Consider the following 14,709-nt stretch of genomic DNA (forward strand, 5'->3'; position numbering starts at 1 on the left):
TAATTTAGCTGTATGTCTTTTTCTTGTCAAGCCATGAGCGTTTTTAAACTTGTTTTGAATGCACGTTCTTCATCCAATATATATTTTGCAAATACTTTTTCCCAGTTTGGGGTTTGTATCATCATTTTGTAAATAGTGTCTTTCGAAGAGCGAAAGTTTCTAATTTTTCGATCCTGTCTGAATTTAGTAAGCAAGCAGACTGGAGAGATTGTGCAGATTAAGACACTTCCCTCTTCCCAAATAAATCACTGATATTTACTGAACACTAACTACGTAGAAGTGTCTAGGCTAAACCCATAAAAACATGTAAATACTCACTTAAGAAAAAAAAATAACAATTGCAAGAGTAATTCAGTAGCTTATATAATTTAGTTAAATGCCATTCCACACTATGTTATTTTGTCTTTATACACACAGCTGTAGATAGATGTTTTTACCTGGGAAAAATGTCCCAGGGCATGTGTATCACCATGAAAGTGAAGTTTCCCTTTGATAAAATATTATACATTTATTTGAATTCTACCACTTGTAACCTTTATACACTTGAGGTTTGTAAAGAGAGAAACGTTATGAGTTACTTGGTATGTTTAGTATATTAGCACTGAGAAAAGTAAACTTCTATTTGACATTGGTGGAAAACGTCTAAAACATTAGAAGAATATAAGACAGTTAACTCCAGAGAATGCTTAACAGCCAGATTAAAAATAAAACACTTTTAAGAGTGCTATTTATTAGGAATTACTACAAAACTTTCAAGGTTTACGCTCAATAGCCTCAGATTTTCTTGTAAAATATTTCATGTACTTCCTCATTACTGATCCAATGGGGATCAAATGGGAAAAATGACCAAGCCCACTATTTGCAACAACGTTGAAAAGTCTCTCTCTTTTTTTTTTTTTTCTTTTTGTACTATTTCTAAGTTCTCTCTCATTTGTTTGGTCTTTCCTTGGATGTTTTTCTCAGAGATCCTAAAGGTAATCTGATTTCCATCCTCCAGGAACAAGAGTTTATTTTTATAGAATTAGATTTTCTTTGTCATTTTTGTTCTTTTAAAACATTTTCACATCATAATTTTGTTAACAAGTATAAGTTTTAAGAAATTCGGAAAGCTCAAATATTAATTTCTTGTCATATTGAAAAGAAAAAAATAGTCTCTTTTACAGATATCCTGATGAACTATATGCATTCTGTTTTTGCTTCTTTTGAGGCAAAAAAAAAAAAAAAATCCCATAGTAGAAATGCCTGTCAGATGCTGGTGAGGGAATAACAAGGTAACAAGAGTTTATCTCCTTGAGGTCTTTGTCTTTGACAGTAGAAAAACATTTTTTTTTTTTTTTTTTTTTTTTTTTTTTTTTTTTTTTTTTAGCTGTGCCCTGTTTGTGCCATTATGAAATTACTCCATTTCACTGGTTTAAATTGACTCGGCAGAGCTGGGAGAGAAAAACAAGTCATTAGAATCAGAACATAGAAAGTCTGACTTTCTTTAAACATATGTATATTTCCCTAGTTCAGGACAAACTTTGACTTGTTACTGAGCGTCACAAATTAAAAATTCATTTTAGAATTGTTGATAATAAAAGTTCAATATTGTGGTGTCTTTCAACTGAGAGCTCCCAAAGCTAGGATAGGGCATTGAGCATCTGATACTTAAATATCAGCTTTACAGGAGAAAAATAGCTTTTCTCTAAATTGTTTGAATAATTGATAAATCAGTACAGAATCACAGATAATCAAGAATTGACTGAACTAGAGAACCAGAGATTCCATCTTACCCGTTCCTTTCTTAGGTGCAGAGAGATGAAAAACTGGCTCTGAAAGATCTCTGAGAACGAGTCCTCAATCCAGCTTGTTGTTTGAATCAATTATTCAATAACACTCAAAGCCAGAAAATGTCTGAATCCAATGCCTTCTGCTGTTGCCTTATGAATCCAGTGCTTTTGGCCTTACACATGGCTTCGATTCCATTCTTCCGTGACTCTGTACTCTGTGTGGGAGCCTCACACACCCAAAGACAATAATTAAACCTCCCCAGAGCTTTCTCCCGCACTTGCATCCTCTCGGTGGCGCTATTTGGCGGAATCTTCTCAAAATTCTCCATTTCAGGCCCTGATGGAGGGCAGTGCGTCTTGATAAGGTCTTGACTAGCACTGATTCATATGGAGAAAGTGATTGCCTTTGTACATTCTAATATTTGAATTGTTTTGTAAACATCAGGGCCTCCCGTTATTAACTCACTGCTAGTTTATTACTCACTGTGAGCTTCTGATCATTTGATCCCTGCTCATATTTAGTCATTTACTTTCCAGCTTGTATTTTTTGCATTCTGAAACTCTGTATTAGTTTCTCTCCGCTTCTTCACTCAACAGGGTCACTCGGAAGGGGGATCATAGCCTTTGGTGTGTTGGAAAGTGCTATGATCTGAATGTTTGTGTCTCCCCCAAGTTCACATGTTGGACTCCTAATGCCCAATGTGATGGTGTTAGCAGGTAGGCCGTTTTGGGGGTGATTAGGTTGTGGAGGGCCCTCCTGAAGAGGATAAGTGACCTTATAAAAGAGACGCCCTCACAGGGCTTTCTAGCCCCTTCTGTCAGATGAGGACGCAGCAAAAAGTGTGCAACTCAGAAGAAAGCTCTCACTCGACGATACTGACACTTTGACTTTGGACCTCCAGCCTCCAGAACTGTAAGAAGTAAATTTTTGTTGTTTCTAAGCGACCCAATCTGCGGTATTTTGTTATACCAATCCAATGGACTAAGACAGAAGGAATTGATGGGTTGGCAGAATTTTCATAATTTTGCAGTGTAATCTTTCTGTTATTCACAAACGCAATATAGGAATTAAAAGGGCTGGAAGAGTGCCAGAAACCACTGAAGACGCTGAAGGTGGTGAGGAGGAAGCCGTACCATTGCAGCAGCAATGAAGGCCAGCCTGTCCGCGGGGAGTCTGCAAGCGTGAGCAAAAGTGGAGGTTCTCTTGGTGATGGAAGAACTTGGGTTTCTGAATGCTTATGGTAGACGGATTAAAGGCAGATTAACTAACTGGGGGGTTCACTGGTTCCCTTGCCCCTTATATTGTCAGAAACTTTCTAAATTTATAATTTCTGTGATTACGAATTCAGTTCTAACTTAAGGCCCGGATGTAGGACTGTGTAGAATATATTCACCAAGAAAGTCCACTTGCAATATTGAGACTAAATGATATTTATGATATTTCTTTAATTTATCTGGAAAAACTACATGCTACCTCTTAAATATAAATGCTCTGTTAATCTGAGAAGTAGAATTTTTTGAAAATTTGCAAAAAAATATTTTGTGTGAGGTTGTAAGTAATAGTTATGCAACACTGAGGTATTTTCATAAACTGGTCCCTTCATAACCAAAGACTGAGTGTGCTGCCTGATATATGTGGAGATGATACTGTTGGGATAAAGATAATCTAGAGTTTAGGCTTTCAGGTAATGGATTTATCCTGATCTACTTATGTTCTCTTATTTGGGAGAGTGTATTTATACCCAAAAAACCTAATGCATGGGAATGAAATTTAGAAGTATATAGGGTCTTTTGCACTTAAAATTCTATTAGAAGACTTTTGATTTACATCTCATTTATGAGGATCCCTGGGTTTATCACCTGATTGGGCACATTAAAAAAAAGTATACACACACACACACACACACACACACACACACACACACACACACATACACACCACATTTACAAATCTATAAATGTCATATATTTTGGTAACAGCAGGTGGTCTGATGTATGGCACAGTAGCAAATGTTGAAAAGGCCATGCCATGCTTTTGTGTGTGATGGCCCAGAGCAAGATGACCCAGTTTTGATTTTCACCACGGTTGTCAAAACTGTGTGATGAGTGAATTTGTACTGAGCTTTTTCCATCTTTCTTTTCTGACTCCCTTCCCTTCATCAGCTGAAACTTGTGGTCCTCAGTGCTTAGTATTCTCAAGCTGTTTATTGGTTGCTTAGAATCTTCTACTGTGGCATTACCACTTGGCCTGTCCTTCTTCCCTGAACCCTGTGTGCCACTCTTTACCTTTGACCCATCCCAATGCATCTTCCCTATGTGTTTCATTTTCAGTATTGTTGGGGAGAATGATTTTGGTATTGATGGGGAGAATGAATGTGATTCAAAAAAAAATGTGAGCCATCAAATTCTTTACTTACAGTGATTACTATTATAGGAGTTTAGATTATCTTGCAGGATTGGAGGGGGAGATATTTGAGGACTAGAGAGTGATTTGGATTTGTGTATGTCATGCCTATAAATCCAAATACTTCCTTAATCTGGCTAACTCAGAAGAATGGCTAGGAGTAAAGCAGGAAGGGCAGTAGATTTCCTGGAGCTCATGATGCTCCCTCCTCAAATGGTGCTTTTCAAAAACATTTTAAATGCAGTATCACTGACATGGTGATTTTTAACAGTGTAGTTAAAAGACCTTAGAGAAAGCCAAGTAATAAAGAAGGAAGTAACCAGGCTTCAGAGGGTCAATGTTCTTACTTTGTGAGTTTCACCCCACCTGGCCTCACCTTGATGCTGGCTCCACCTGGCGTTAGGACCTGAGATTGACTCCGGACTGTGTCCATCCAACTGATTATGAGTTTGAGTCTGAGTTGTTTGGGGGAAGCCTCTTGTAGCTTCTAGAACATTCACTTCTGGCATTTGTCAGCTCTAGGGGAAAATTTATTGCCTAGGAAAAGCTAACTTTTAATACACATGTATTGGCCGAATTTGATCTCTATTGATAGAAGAGAGACATTTTTAGGCATCATGTTGCTGAGGAATTATTTATTTTGAAAGGAAGTCACGGTCTTTGGATAATTCTGGATCTGGAGACTTATTTAACACATTTTTAAAAAAATTAATGTTTATTTTTAAGAGATGGAGAGACAGAGTGTGAGTGGGAAAGGGGCAGAGAGAGAGAGAGAGAGAGAGAGAGAGAGAGAGAGATACAGAATCTGAAGTAGGCTCCAGGCTCTGAGCTGTCAGCACAGAGCCCAATGCGGGGCTCAAATCCACCAGCCGTGAGATCATGACCTGAGCCAAAGTCAGACGCTTAACCAACTGAGCCACCCAAGCACCCCTATTTAACACATTTTAATTGAGGACCTGTTTAGTTAATGTCCTAAAGATAGAGCTGAGCCAAAGACACATGGACATTTAAGGAGCTCACACACTAGTGTCACAAAAGCCTTTTGTAGAATTTAAATCACTATACAAATTAGTTATTGGTTGTAATTTACTATAAATACTTATTCAATAAATATTGAGCAAGTATCTGCTATATTCTAAGCCCCGTGCTTGGTGCTGGGAATACTGGAGAATATAAGGTGCATAAAATATAGTCTCTATCCTTGAGGAATTTATAGCTTGAGATAGAGTTATTGAAACAAATAGCCAAAATGTCAGGAATTACATAATGTCAAGAATGAAACTCCATAAGAGAGGCAGGTACAAAGCACTTCAGGTCCAATAAGAATGGTACTTAGTGCTAACTACCTGTGAAGGTCTTGGCAGGCCTCTCCTGAGAAGATGGTATTTGATTTGGATTTGAAGGATGAGAGGAAATCTGTAAAATGGAAGACAATGTGGATAGACCGTACTTGTAGAAAATTTAGGGTGAAGAAATCCAAGGTAGAGGGTAATAGGTTCTTGTTACTAATTCTGATGAGTATGTGTGTGCTTGTGTGTGGGTGGTGATGGGAGGTTTCCCCACACCAATAAGCAGTTCTTGGACACCAGCTAGGTATCCTACAATTCAACTCACTCCTAACCCTACCTATCTAGAGACAGCATCAGATCCCACAGGTGAAGAGTTCAGTCCTACAGGACGGCCCCCTCCTCCCCACCACCACTTCAGATGCAGGTATCAAGTTCAGGTTGTCACTTGTGCTTTTGATCTACCAACCAGCTACAGATTGGAGGTTCCCACAACCCCCTCCTGGGCTATGATACATTTGCTACAGTGGTTCACAGAACTCAGGAAGCCCATTTACTCACCAGATTCCTGGTTTATTATGAAACCATAATTTCTGTTATGGTTTCCATAACAGAAGGAAGGAAGGAAGGAAGGAAGGAAGGAAGGAAGGAAGGAAGGAATGCAGGGGCAAGGTGTGGGGAAAGAACGTGGAGCTTCCAAGCCCTCTTCCATTTCACAACTCTCCCAGCACCTGCATTGGCCATTGGTGATGGATCTCAATCTCTAGTCCCTTTCTCCTCCCCGGGGGCCAGGGGAGGGCGATGGAAAGCTCCAACCCTCTTATCAAATGCTTGGTTCTTTTGGCAACCCCCCCAGTTTTAGGTGAGGTCCAAAAGTTACATCTTTAACATAACAAAGGACACTTTTGTTCTTTTCTTCACTTGGAAATTCTGGGTGTTAGGAGCTCTGTGCCAGAAAGGGCAACGAAGACCAAATATATATTTCTTACTATAAATTCCAGTATCAAGGGGGAAATTTCCAAGGTCTGAAATGTTGTGAATTTGTTCATGTACAAGGGCATATGAGATTAACTTTGCACATGAGACACAGCTAACTAACTACATGACTTTTCTCTAGTTAACACAATGGGTTCATTCTCTTCCTTCATATTTGGGCTAATTCTGGTCATAACACCTTGGCCTTCATGGGTAGATTGTTTATTCTGTTTATTGGAATTTCAACAATATCTTTGCATTTGCATAAAATGTCTCTTTTAAAATGTATTAACAGATCAAAAGTAGTATGGCAATAATGTGTATTAAATAATGTATAGTAAAATGAACAAAATAGAAAATATTTATGTTAATATAATCTGAAATTATCTCTGTAGAAGATAGATATTATCACTTAGTCAAGTTTTCAAAATGCCCAAGATGTATGAGTACTCATATGCCCTTCAGTATTGTCGTTTTATCTCTGTATTATCTTTTTAAAAACCAGTTTCTGAAACCCTCAGCTAAATTCTTTTTCTATGCTGTTGTTCCTTGGAGGCCTGGATATAGAAGTCCAAGGGCACATTTGGCTCAGAGAATTGGACAGAAATCCCATGCACTGGCACGTTGACGCACCACCCCGTTGAAAGTATGTTGAATCGGCAAATGTGAATTCGCGTTATAGCAGAGAAATGTCTGCAGAGATTTGCAATCTATTTTGATGGCCCTGAATGTCACATTTCCTTCCCTTCAGAAAAAAACGATCCTGTCATTCAACACCTGTAAAATTCAGGTCTTTTAACATGCTATGATCTTATGACTTGTACCTGGCACGGTGGCAGTTTTCTATTTCTTTTCTTAAGCTACAGTCTCTACCCCTCATTTCTTCAAACTTACAACCTATGAATCTCTGTCATTGATATTCTCTCCTCATAACCCTCTTCTTCTTTATTCTGATCCTATCATTCCAGGACTCCTTTACTTACAGTTTGCCCCATAAAATACCCTAATTTCTCTTCATCCATATTTTTCCATTCATTTCCCTTTCTTTCTCATGGTTTTATAGACCCTGAACTCCTCTGCTTTCTCATCATTCACTAATTAGCATGTCTCCATGGTAACAGACAGTTGCAGAGCGGGAATCATTCTCTGTACCAGCTACTGCTGAGTAACCTCTGGGCCTAGCAAGGAGGGGCCTTGACCTGATTAAGATAGGAAGACTTTTCACTTCTTGGCAGGAGAGGATCCATACATTTCAGAGAAGGCCCTGTTTCCTAGGGGAAGGAATAAGTCAATTTGGTTGAAAAGGAGTGTATACTTGGACTGAGGCATGCAAAATCAAAGTATGAAATAAACTAAGAAAATACTAAAGAAGAGGTAGGAAAAATATCTAACGCTGATGCTCTGCTCCTGGTGTGTAAGGATTAGCAGTACTTTGATCTGGAAGATGCTATGAAGCAAATGCTAGCAAATACTTGGTAGCATTTACCTTCTAATTTTACATGTGGAATTCAGTAAGTGTGTGCCATGGGGGTGAGTCAAAATAGAGAAAAACCCTACTTCCAGTGTTATGAGGTTTATTTATCATTATTTAAAATTTTATGTTCACTCTTTTAAGCTATCAACCCATAATCATATACTTACTAAGCAACTAGAATGGTATTAATTATTAAAGAAGTTTACTGTTGCATTTTTAAATAACTTACATGGCATTGTATAGTGCATATAAGAACACTTTTCCTGTATATTTTCCTATGATTTAGAGGCTAGGAAAGATATTATTACTCATAATTTATTGAGCACCTATTATGTTTTTGACACTGAGCTATGTGGTTTGCGTGTATCGTCTCTGAACTTTGTGACAGATTTTCAAGATAAGAAACTATTATTTCAAGTTTGTATATGAAGAAATTGAGACTCACAGAGGTTAATTATGTCCCCAAGGTCAAAAGCTAGACAGAGCCTGGCATGGGACTCCTGGATACCTGAAACCAAGTCTGTGTGCAGATACACATTACCTGTACATTCCTATACGAAGGCGTTTTATTAGTAGAACGCTGTATGGGCACAAAGTGTAGACTCCTATTTTCACAGGAAAACTTTCATCAGTAAGAAGGAGAGGCCGAAGTTTGAGGTCTCCTGTGTTGGAAGCTATAGTAGCTGAGAGGTTGAGGACCCGAAGCAGCAGACGATTTTACTGGTGTCAGGGCATGAAATGTTTTAGCAACATGTGGAAACTACAAGAGCAGGAATTTATCGCTTAAGAGCTTGCTGGTCGTGTTGCAAGCTTGTGTAAACTGGCTGTAAGCATTTTGTGCCCTGACCTATGAACCTGGGCCTGGCATTGTTATCCCAAGAACTCTGCTCTTAATGGCAAGTGGGGATGAGAACTGGAAGAGTGCTAAGCAAGCCATCACGCTCCTCTCTCCTCCGTGTCTCTGATGGAAGCATCCCTTTTCCAAATTTGAATGAGAGGTTACCAGTTTGTGTATTGCATTCTGGCGAGTGAAGGTCAACTTACGTCTCAAATTTGATTGGAACTGGGGAAAACTATACCCTTCATTCAGCTTATGAACACAATGTCTGACATCTAAGGGGGAAAATGTATTTGTTGATTGTCTTCTGTATGCCAGTTACTGTGCAAAGTGCTTTTGTATGCAGTTGGTGGTGGCCGTTGAGGGTGCATCTCTCTGATCGCCTTTCCCAGGGAGTGTAACTGTCTGGCCCCAGCTGCTGTGGTCTGAAATCTGTCACTAGTTTTGTATAGAGGCCGAGAGGGTCTGGTCACTAATTCCAATGTATGCGTGGGGGAGGGTTTCTCCACATCACCAAGCAATTCTTAGACACCAGCTGGGCATCCTACAATTCAACTAAATTCTGACGTGGAGATGGTGTCAGATCCCACAGGTTAAGGACTCTGTCCGGCAAGAGTGTCCCCACATCTCCCACTCTAGACACTAGTCATAAGCCCAGGTTGTTACCTGCACTTCTGACCAACGGGCTATAATCAGAGGTTCCAATGACTGCCTCTTTGGGTTTGATTAATTTGTTAGAGGGGCTCACAGAACTCAGAGAAACATTTTACTTACTAGGTCATTGGTTTATTATAAACGGAAATAACTCAGGAGCAGACAGATGGAAGAAATGCAGGGCTACGTATGGTTGAAGGACACTCCGGTGAAGGACACTCTCCCCAAGTCTCCAAGTGTTTATCAACCCAGGAGCTGTCTGAACCCTGTCCTTTTGGGGTTTTAATGGAGTTTCATTTCATAGGCATAATTGATGAGATCATTGGCCATTGGTGATTGATCTCAATCTCCAGTCACCTTCTCTTCCCTGGGGGGTGTGGGACTGAAAGTTCCAAACTTCTAATCATGGGGTTGGTTGGGACCCTGCCCCCAACCTTAGGTGACCCAGGGACATTCCAAAAGCCTCTCCATTAACGTAACAAAAGACACCTTTATGGAATTGCTTAGGAAATTCCAAGGGTTTTAGGAGTTTTGTGCCAGAAACAGGGACAAAGAGCAAATATATATTTCTTTTTATAAATTACAGTATCACAAGGCCACTCTCCTCAAGGGCTGCCCCTAGCCAACAACTAGGCACGGAAGGGCAGCCAAGGAAGCTCTGTTGCTGGGAGATAGAGAGTTCTCCCCATCGGCTTTGCTGCACTTTCTTAGAACTACCATCAAAACTCTTCCACTCACTTGTCCTTTCCACCCTCTCCTTGACAGGGGCCGAACTGCCGTTGGGTCTGACGCCTCTCCCAGCCTCCACCTGTTCTCGCCTCACTTTACCTCACAGATGTGTCCCCTGATGAACTTCCCTGACGCCTGCTTCTCGGAGGACCTGTATCGACACGTTGTCTAATTCAGTCTCCCCAAACTTAGGAGCTATTGATGACTATAAGAAATTGAGCCTCGTGGATTTTGAAGTATGCATTCAGGTCACCCTGCCAGTGAGTGGCAGTCTTCCAACCCATCTCCGTCTCTTGACTCGTCTCATTGTGCCACACTGTCTAGGACAGCTTACTGTACATGTATGTTTCTTCTTTATGTGCTACTTTGCCAGTTGACAAGTTCTACGGTAGAAAAAGGAATAGGTAAAGATTAGCCTACAGCTCTCTGCCAAAAGGGAAAACAAAAAAACAAAAAAAAAAGATCTGGAAGGCAAGTTGTTAATATAAAACGTTCACCCTTTTTCTAGAGGAACTTACAATTTAAGCTTCCCTGTACGTGTCACTGACAGGGAGCTGTCTGGCTACATGAATATGTTGTTTTTCTTTTTTTTTTCTCCCTACACCCCTTTTTAGGTAATTCAGAGCTGCAAGTGCTGAATCTATTTTTCAGAGATAACATGCGAATTTGTGACATTCCCTGTGGAGTTTGAGGTCTGGGAACCTAGGAAGAGATCACAACGAAACACAAGCATTGCTTCCAAGTGCTAGAGTGATTATTGTCTGGAAGTCTTAGCGTTATTTAAAAGGCAGCTTCTTCTCATTTGGATCAGGCAACGGTGTGTTTTCTGAAGGCGAGAAGGCCTTTCTATAAAAGCCAGTACAGAGTGGGGCCGCAGGCTGCTTGTGTTGCAGCAGAGGCCAGCGGCAAAAGCCACGGTAGCCGCTTCAGGGAAGCACCAGCAAGTGGAACCGATGCCTAATGAATGGAGGGCCCAGTGGGGAAGTGAAGAAAACAAAGGGAGACTTTTTTTTTTTCCCTCATTTCCCCCACCCCCACCCACCACTTTTTTATTCCAGGAAAGAAAAGTAGTTTACTGCGATTCATTCCCACACCTGGTGAAGGTTCAAGAGGACAGGGAGCCTGAGGACCTTCACCTGAATGGCTTCTTGAAAGATGCTGTGTTCAGATCTTTGGTGCTAGAAGAACACCGACTCTTCTCCCTCTTTGCTTCGCAGGGCCTCCTTTCATGTGATTTAGAAAATGTATTCTTCTCAGAGCTATGCCACCGGTCTTGTGCTCCTGCTACCCATCCGTTCTCTCTATTTCTCTGGTCGGGGCCCCAAGCAAGAGCAGGCACCTCGATCACTGAGTCATTTCCTCAGATGAGTCTACTGAAGAATCTTAGCTCTTGGATGGAGGCCCCCACTGTTGGTCTTCTGCCTCAACATTCCTTTTAACTGAGTGGTGTCCCGCTTGCCTCTCCAGTTCGTCTCTTGTGGCTTCTTCACACCAAAACAAAAGTGCTTTCTGTTCTAGAAGCTTCCATTTTCCCTATGCCACATGTCTTTGCCCACGCTGTTTCTTCCACCAGTAGCGTCCTGTGCCCCTTGCTAACTCCCTTGCTCTCTGCCCATTTGGTGCGTGTTTAATTCCAGGAAGACGGCGTTCAAGTGAAACCTCCGTGAAGCCTTCCATGACATCTCCAAACTCGATTAGTTACTTCATTCTCTGCATGTGACGGTAATTTTGTTTAGCGGAAATTAATTTTGCTTCTCTGTGAAGATACAGATTCACATTCAGTAGATTTTCTGAGTGACTACTAAGTGCCTGGCACTGGAATGATCACTTTCACATACTGCACTTTTCGAATTTCTTTTTGGTGAAGAGACCAGAGAACATGAGCCTTTTGGATTGAGATGCACTAGTACGGTATTGTGAAATTACTCTTGACTCTTCAGAAGAAGGAATGGGTATACATATGAGGGGCATTTTTAGTCACTTCTAATTTGATAAAAAAAACAATACAACAAAATCTTTGTTGTTCGAGGTCTCTGACTTCCCCAGAAGTTTTGGGGAAAATCGTGAACCCCGCTTCCAGTGACCCTCTGCCACACGAGGACACATATTAATGATCTCTGTAGGTCTCTTTGGAAGGTGCATTATGTTATCACACTTGCCATGAGCTCTGGGGGCCTCCAGACTCCCTGAGTGGCAGTAGGCATAGGCCCTGCCCCGTCCCACTCTGCATGGCCACCTGAGCCATGAGCAACCCAATCTCAGTCACTCCTTCTTGTAAGGTTGTAAGTAACAGCCAGCATATCTGCAGAATGCAACAAGCACCACTGTTTAATGTGTATAGGATTTTTGACATGCTAATTACATCCTGCTCCAAGCCGTGAGGCGTAGGTGATCAGCTCCGTGAAACAATCAACAGTCGGAAAAATAGCTTTTATTTTTCACAGAGATGACTGTGAAAAAACATGTTTTGCTGTTGATAACTCTGCTTTTAGTTGAAAACACAGAGCACAGGCTGGTAAACTATAGCCTATGAGTGAGCCCGTTCTGTTGTTTCTTTTCACATGTAAAGGTTTATTGGAACACAGCCAGGCCATGTGCTTACATATTGCCCGTGACTGCTTTCACATTATAAACACAGAGTTGAGTGGTTGCAGAGAGGTTGGATAACCCACAGAGACTAAACTACTCACTGCTTCGTCCTTTGCAGAAAAAGTGTGCCGATCCCTGACACGGCAATGCAGAGTTCTTCCAGAAACCATCAAGGCAAACTCTCCAACAGCAAGTCCTTACCAAAAGCCTGATTGCAAGAATATTTTTCTCTCAGATCTTAGTATCAAGAAAGTTGGGCTTGCTCTTGAGCCACTGGTGAGTTTGTAATCTTCTGGGCTCTCTGAGTCCTGGAATGGACAGTGTCTTTCTTTCAGTTTTGGCTATGAGCACTTCCTGAACCAAAATTGCCCACCTTCTCTGTAGGTCGTATCGATCTCTACTCACTTTCAGCTTGACCTCTCTTAAATCCTCTTGGCTCTGATTACCTGTTAATTTTCACCTGATAGTCTTTATGGACATAATTGGTGGCAAAAGATTAGGTCTAAATAAATATGTAAGTATGTACATAAATACGAGGTACTTTTTGCACATCCATAGTCTGTTGTCTAGAATGAGCTGCTGATCTATTTCTACTTCCTGGATCAAAAACTCTGAGGATACTGGCCATGTCACAGGGTGCTTTGCACATAGAACATACCCAATAAATGTGTGGATTTTTTGTTGGCTCATTTTTGGTTTGTTTTGTTTATTTCAAAGCAAGCTAGTTTAGAAAACGTTTCAAAGATCAGCATATTTTCAACTTAAATTAATTGGCTGCTGTTGGTATAAATAATAGTCTCTGCAAGATGCTAATGTTGATTCTTTGGTTGAAAAGTTGACTTATTTTCATGCTTTTATTAATAAAAAAGGACAGTAATTGTTATTATTTATTAAATGGCTAGCATTATCTGATGCATCAATGTACATTGTTGAACTTTTCTCTCCTAGCAGTGTGCAGTAGTCCTCGATGTTCCCACTCGATCAGATTGTGAAATAAGACTCAGACACCACTCCTTGCTTGGAGGGAATGTACGGGGCTCTGACCACTGATGCCTGCAGGAGTCTGGCAGGTGATGTCGGTATACGAAGGGGGTGGGTGTACACTGTGGAGTGGTGGGGACCTGTGAGCACGTGTTTGGCCGAAGTGGCAGCTGACACTCAGCCCCAGCTAACCGGGGGCTCAAATATCAGCTCACTCACTGTTGCATGCGTTTCCAGTTGTTCAGAAACCAGAAATCCAGATTTTCAGTGAGATGTTTTCATTTTAAAAGCATTGTTCAGGCATAATGAAACGTGCTGTAGATCAGGTCTGGCACCTGTACCACATGTCTTCAGACTCTTGGTGAAGACCACGGGGGTTGGGGCAAACTTCTCACCTGTGAATCTGGATTCTGGACATTCTGATTGGCAACATAACCTCCCTAAGCCTCAGTTTCCATCAAATGATGCTAACAATAGTACTGATTTATACCTAACAAGTCCAGGGCATTTAAATGCCAGTGTCAGACATACTGCAACAATCAGAATGTTGATTCCAGTTGTATTTTGACTTCCTGATAGATTTTGGTGAAGTGTTTAGCCCATGCCTGTCATGTTGAATATAACTGTGAAATGGTTATATACTTATGATTATGGCATAAGGACACGTAGCTAGTAATTTCCTATCTAGGACCTGTAACCAGGTCTTCATGGTGGCAAAGCCACATTCTTTTCTTTTGGTGCAGTCCTGATTCTCATAACTCAGTATTTTGTTACTCTAATTTTCCAGTTGTTTATCACAATAGACGCAGACCAACAACTTGGGAGCAAAGAGTTTCTTCATTTCACTAGTAGACCTATTGATGCTGTCTTGTAAATGAGCAAGCATAGCTGTAAGCATCAAAGATGACAAGAAATATCGAATAGAAGGAAGGGTTTTACTGGGGTGAAAGGGGTACATAGACAAACATGCAGTTCAGCTGATAAATACCTCTTTACTGGTATCGTCGCAT

The 14,709-nt window shown here is 40.8% G+C and overlaps 1 long non-coding RNA gene across 2 annotated transcripts in view; it reads left to right on the forward strand.

The window, feature by feature from the left end:
* Nucleotides 1–13,249, forward strand: part of LOC147584686 (uncharacterized) — a 29,057-nt gene extending 15,808 nt beyond the window's left edge. Inside the window, exon 4 of one of the 2 annotated variants that reach the window (XR_015252391.1) lies at nt 10,166–13,249. This is a non-coding gene — a long non-coding RNA (uncharacterized LOC147584686). Of the gene's footprint in view, nt 1–2,366; nt 3,381–10,165 lie in introns of those variants that run through there. The other variant, XR_015252390.1, reaches the window with a different exon arrangement.
* Nucleotides 13,250–14,709: the final 1,460 nt, after the last annotated feature.

Source organism: Puma concolor, chromosome A1, assembly GCF_028749965.1.
Source record: "Puma concolor isolate L17-30 chromosome A1, mPumCon1.1.hap2, whole genome shotgun sequence".
NCBI classification, from domain to species: Eukaryota; Metazoa; Chordata; class Mammalia; order Carnivora; family Felidae; genus Puma; species Puma concolor.